At 36.6% G+C, this 6552-nt stretch overlaps 1 long non-coding RNA gene across 1 annotated transcript; it reads left to right on the top strand.

Annotated features, from left to right (window-relative positions):
* Positions 1 to 4433: 4433 nt before the first annotated feature.
* LOC140253476 (uncharacterized) lies at positions 4434 to 6346 on the top strand. The gene is made up of 3 exons (XR_011903861.1): positions 4434 to 4486; positions 5139 to 5232; positions 5586 to 6346. It is a non-coding gene; the product is annotated as an uncharacterized lncRNA (long non-coding RNA).
* The last annotated feature ends 206 nt before the right edge of the window (positions 6347 to 6552 follow it).

Raw genomic sequence — 6552 nt, 5'->3', positions numbered from 1 at the left:
TGAAAAACTGCAATGCTGAACATGTCTAGGGTGAATAGTAAGTGAAGTAGAATGAATTCCTTTTAGGTAAACATCTTCTGCTTAGCCATGCGAATTTTAATGATCCTTACTTTAGCAAACATAAATACAACTGTTCATAAAATTATCATCTTGGTCATAAAATTACCTTCCCCTTTTTAAAATTCATCCAAAGTACTGACTTGTTGACCCTCCATGACAGAAATCCCACAGGCTGATTACATGCTGTGTGAAGTATTATTCTCCCTCTTTTGTTTTACATTTACCTGTCATTAACTTCAACTGACCCTCCTGTTGTTCTGCTGTTCTGAGGCACTCTTAAAAAGATGAACTGGCTAGTTTTGACTCCACCTTTCACAATCTTAAATACTTTAATTAAGTCATTCTTTTTCACCAGTAAATCACCCTGTCTTTTGTAATCCTTATATGCAAATGTTGCTGTATCCTTGGCAATCTTTATTTTCTGAATTTCAAAACTTTTGAATTTTTTACTACTCTCATTTCAAACCAAATTCCAAATTCAAAGCTCATCTTTTCTAATACTTTACAAGTAAACATTCTTTATTTGTAACAGAATATAAATACTCAGTTTCAATCACTTAATGTATAATCTGAGTGCCTTGACACTGATCACCATTTGTGTGATAGGATTATTCAACAACCTAGGGATAGATGTATTGCATTAGAAGCTATACAAGAACTAGACAGAGCTGACGTTCCTATTCTTGGGATCTGTATGTCTTCTAGAAAACTGATCAGGAGCTGGCTTGCTGGTAGTGTCTTCATTTTCTTGAGTTGTTCACTAATTTCTCCATGCCATCATTTGCTATTTGAATGTGGTTAAGGAAATATACCTGAATTTATTTTTCTTAATCTTTCAGAAATTCTGGGAGTGATTACTTTATCTGAATCTCTCCCTTGTGCATTTGCCTTTCAAATCCCAGAGGACTGCCTGAAACACTGAACCGGACTCTACAACATTAAAAGAATCCCAAGTACTCATTATGATTTGGCAACCCTGCCCATAGCAAGGGGCTGAAACTGGGTTATCTTTGAGGTCCCTTCCAAGCCAAGCCACTGTAGACTATATGATCATTAGTTTTCAGATTTATAATCTATGTCCTTGGCTAGAAACAATGTGAATTTTAAGACTGAAGTTTTCAAGGCCAATGAAGAACCTGAAAAGGCGTATATACAAGTGGTGTGAGTTAGTTTCAAATTCAGCAAGCCCCCCAAAATGTGCAGCTATTATTCGTAGTTTCTGTTGATACGTAACTTCATCGCAACACACTTTTATAGCAGTAGCTTTTTTTTGTTTGTTTGTTTGTTTTGTTTTTTAACGTGTAATAAACATTGAAAATATGCAAAAGTGATATCTACCACAGGACTTAAAAGCAATTGTTTATGTTATTCTGTTTGCTTTCAGATTTTTGCTTCAAGCTTTTCTTTATGGCTACAGTAAGTCCTCTGGAGTTTACAAAGAAACACAGCTGTGATCTTTCTTCAGAGAGTTAACGTGCTTAACTGCATGTCTGTAACATGTGGAAAGCTCTCACCCATCAGGCAGCACATTGCTACCCGAGTGGTGAAAGATGTCCAATCCCTCAGTATTCAAACAAAGCAGAGCAGAGATATTTGCCCACTGTGAAAACAAAGCTTATATTCCTGGTTGTTAAAATCAGGAGCACTTTCTGTGCATCAACAGTGTATTGTAGGAAGCAGTGGGATATTTTCTCTCTTTCTCTTCAAACATACCAAACATAAACTCTCTGAACCACAGCAATCGCCTTAGTATGTATGAAATAAGTAGGGCAAAAAAAGACCCTATGAGATGTCTGTGGTTAGTGGCTTGTTGAGTGGGGGTGAGTAAGGAAAGAAACTCACTTTTAATCAGTGTGATAATAGATGACATACGGTATCATACTCTTGCCAGATTCCTTTTTCCTTGCACACTGTGGACCTCAGTGACTTCCCTGTTTTTTCTCCCACTGCTCTGCACTTAGCAGGCTGACTGGAAATATGTCCATTGTTTTTTAATACAGATATGTTTGAAAAACAGGCATAAATCTTAGAAGAAGCCCACAGTCTACCGAGGAAGTACCATTTACAGCCACAGTTTGTTTAGGAGGCTAATAGAATGTCTGTGCCCTTGCTTTATTTTCCCACACCAGTCTGACACCCATATGGGTCTGTGATACCATGAACCAACAAGAGCAAAACGCTGAGTCAGGGAACTGTATACTGCACTTTATATTCAGATTTTCATGAACTGCAGTGCAAGCAGTATGAATGAAAATCAGCATGTGCTTCTGATCCCATGCATCTTTTTCATCCATTAATTTTGGATCCATAAAAGCAAAGGCTATGCTGGATATCTTTTGAGTAGCATTTGTGTCTGTTTCTAAGCACAGCTTTTAAGTCTTATATTTTGGCTCTTGATGATGGCACAAATAAGACAATGTGTTTGCTGTAGAGATTTGCAGTTTAGAAAGCCCTGCAGATCTGCGACTTTGTTGATCTCTTTCAGAAGTGGGTTACTGAAAAGAACTCCATTTTTTTTTCCTTCTCACTTACTATCTGGGTTTATAGTTTCCTTGTTTTTACCTAACAGTTTTTGGGAAGCTGTTCTGTAAGGGAAATGTAAACTCTGAGGAGCAACCAGAAATCCTCAAATTTTTCTATGAAGTTCATATTTTCATATGCAAGGAAAACAATTTTCTCATATTTTCTTTTTTTTAAAAACAACTTGAGATACCTGAATTGCCTCAAAGCCTATCCAAGGTAACTTACCAATCTGTAAAGAAACTGTAAAGAAACTTAAGGAGATGCTGAAAAGTGAATATTTTTATTGTTTGTATATCTGCTGAGCTATTAGTTATCTTGTTAGAATTTTGCTGAATAGATCACCTAGTACATAAGTAGTTAGACTACTAGGCAGTGTAACTCAGGGAACCATATTGCAAGAACTCTTGAGACTGGAGATCAGTCTCAGGTTTCCACACCAATTTATTCCAGTTCTTCCCTTTCCGTAATTCTATTTCTACATCTGAGAAGTCAGGAAGCAACAACCCCAGATTTCATCGCATTTAAACTGATGCATTGTTTAAATGTTCCTTCTACATTCTGTTAACAGCAACATATCTCCTCTAGTTGGTTATATTTATGTTTGTTTGATTCCTGGGAGTTTCCCAAGCATCTTCCTAGGACCACGTTTGGACCTGAAATGTGTATTTATGGCCCACTGTATAACACAGATTTTCTCACCTGTGGAACACCCAGTAACATGAAACTGAATACACTGATAGTGACATGAGAATACACTTCATTCCTTTGTCTGCTTTCTATTTACCACAGATATTTTGCCTTGACGAACATTCAGGAGATCACTAGCTATGGTTATACTTCCTTAGCTCGTAACTGGTATCTACTTGTGGATAAATGGAGACTTTTAATTCTATAGTACAACTATATTGCAAAGACATACAATGGCCACAGAAGGTTATGTAATACTGAAATTTAATCAGAAACTATTAACATACTTAAGCTAAAACCCTAATGCACTCTTATACTTCTGTTCATAAAATGTGTCAACAGTTTCTGTAAGTCATCAGCATCTGGGTAATTCAGGCTCTGGATAGTTCTTTTACCACTGCCCACTAGGAGTTTGGCCATCTAAGCAGATGTGTTATGAAGTATAAACAAGATAAAAAATAGTCAATAACAGGTGGCCATGAAAGTAGGCAATTTTAGAAACATATGGGTAACTATATTCAGAAAAGAGAAGAAATTTCTGGTTTGATAGCTGGAAAATGACTGAGGTTCTAATGAATAATTCTTATTTTTATGGTCATAAAGCTCTTGAACTATTTCTTGTAAAAACTGATACTTCTCTTACCTATAATTCAGGATAATATTCTTATTGAAAATCAGACTTGTTCTAGAGAGACTATCTTAGTACTCCTTACTTTGGTTTTGTGCCCTTCGAAACAGGAGTGTAAGAACATTTATTTATTATTGGCTATATGATGTAGTATTTAGAGAGGTAATACTGTCATTGTTCTAGTGAGTTGACTCTATAAATTTAATAGAAACTGATATCATGTACTTGCACTGCTGAAATTAGAGGTCTGGGATTTGATACTGGCTTGCTAAATTCCTTTAGCTTTTGTTCAGTTCCCTCTCTTGTTCCAGTTTAAAGTTTCCAAATGCAACAGTCAATGGTTGTACTGTTAAGATATTTGCTTGTGTGTTTTAGTATCTGCATAATACTGGATGGGAACTGATGAGTCATGGCCTAGACCACTAACTGAGTGCCTGGAGAAAAGGTCAGGTCAGCCCTGGAAGCACAGGTGAAGGCATTTCACCTCTTAGACCTCATTTAAGGGCTGACTACCTCTGAGAAAGGATCTTTTGCTGGAGATTTTTCCTCTGTGGAGTTTTTACTGTAATCCTTCATCTTCAGAGATGGGTGAGAATTTTTCTTTTTTTTTTGTAACATCCTTTCATTTTATTGGTCCTTCTGCCAATACCGGTACACATCCACTTGTTTAATTCTTGGTAAAAGTGATCCCATCCATTGCTTATGATTACTATAAATAATTTTCATGAGAGAGAAAGTGATTTGTTAGTCACAGAAGGCAGAACCTCCAGTGAGTCCTGAAGATAATTTGTTCTTCATGGCCATTATCACTCTGCCCAAAAGGCTTTTGATGTATGTAATTGTTTAGGTTTTTCTATCAGATAACCAGAATAAAGAAAGAGCTTCAGGTGTTTGTCACTTCTTCTAAGGCATCGTATCAATTGTTAATTGGAATTTCAGAATATTATGGATTGCGTGGAGCAACTGATAATTAAAATAAATAAATAAATAAAATAGAAATTTCAAGATTGCTCAAATTATGAAAAGACACTTGTTTTCTTTGTGGGAACGACTTGGTACGCATGTTTGGTAAATAGTGAACTTGAATAGACATCACAGCCTTCTCAACTTTACCATACCTTCCTGAATATTTGATGACTGCATTTTGTTTTTGAAGTAGTTGCTGAAATTCATGTTGGAAAGATACTTGATAAAATGCATGAAATGTCCTTGGGAGCATAACACAACTTTTTTTCCTCAGTTAAGTGCCCAAAATACTGGACTTCATCTATGCTTCTCTCCGCTGAAAAATTTAAAATGTGGATGTGTGGGTTGGCAAACCTGAGCACAAGAAGGTAGGTGTTCATTCAGGCAGGTCGCAAGCCTGCAGGGTTGAGTAACAGAGAAGAACTCTGCCAACATGGGCAGTCTAGCACAAATTTTTCACATGCTTTTGTGCTCAGGCAGCTGAGAGCCTGTATCTTCATATGAGCAAGCTTTGCTCAGGGGACCAGGACACAGAAATCTGTGTATAGAAAAGTTATGGGAATTATGACAGATTAGTCAATTTGCAGGAATATAAATTAAAAAGGCCTTCAGTTTCAGTCAAATAAACTTAGTGTATTTACAGCAAAGAAATATGGCAGATCTAAGAAAATGGACTGTAGTATGTTTAATATTTGAGGAATAATCAGAATTCTGTTTTCAGGAAAGGTGTGCTGAAAACAGAATTTCCAGTGAAACTGCAGATGTTCAAGAACTCCTGGGAACAGACCCACTGTTTATGTTACTTTTCTCATGCTTCTCAGATATTTAAAGGAAGATCTGGAATAAATTAAGGCATAGAGAGTTTTGGAAAAAAAAAAAAAAAATTAGATTGGCAAAGTGCTGTTGCATTAAAAGTGGGGGTCTGCAGTGAAACAAAGGGCTGCAGTTTGGCACTATAGGGAGATGAAGGATTTGAAGAAGAGGTCCAGTAAAAATCAACTCCAATATGTATGGTTTCAACAGAGAATATGTGTTCTAATGAATAGAAGTATATCCATGGGGATTTCTCTGATCTGTGGTTCATTACTCATATTCCCTCCTCAAATTTCATCTATATTGACAATAAATTTAGTAAGAAGCCCAAAGAATCTTGTATTTGTTAAAGTTTCATGCCATCATCAACATATTCTGCACTAAGACTTAAGTTACTTCTCTCCACTGCAAATAATAGTTTCCATACTTTCAATACCTCAAGGGAGTTTGAAAATGACTAATTGATGGTTTTTCCCTGCTTTAAATCATTACTGTATTTCGGACTTAGAAATGTGTGGGTAAGTCAGCTAGTCATCAAGTGAGGAATTAGTCTCCCTAGTGCCAACATTAAATTCTCCAGTTCACTCAGCAACCAGTTGAACAACCTCCTCAATATTTAACCACGTCAAATGTAAACAGGAAGATTCTTTGCCTGTGTTGTTTTCTCAGGAGAACCTAAGCCTTCCTTGTCAAAATCTGTGTTACAACGGACATTCAGCTGCCTCCCTTCTAATGATGAACTTCTGTGCATTGGGTAAGACAACGACTGCTGTTGTCATGCATCCATTAAAATCCCATCCACAGAACCACATACAGAGAAGGGTGGCTGGCTGGGAGTTGCAAACTTCCAAAGAATTTGTTTGTTGTGATGTTTT

Source organism: Excalfactoria chinensis, chromosome 5 (genome assembly GCF_039878825.1).
Source record: "Excalfactoria chinensis isolate bCotChi1 chromosome 5, bCotChi1.hap2, whole genome shotgun sequence".
Lineage (NCBI taxonomy): Eukaryota > Metazoa > Chordata > Aves > Galliformes > Phasianidae > Excalfactoria > Excalfactoria chinensis.
Note: the sequence above shows the minus strand (reverse complement) of the source record. Positions and strands in the feature narration are given on the sequence as shown.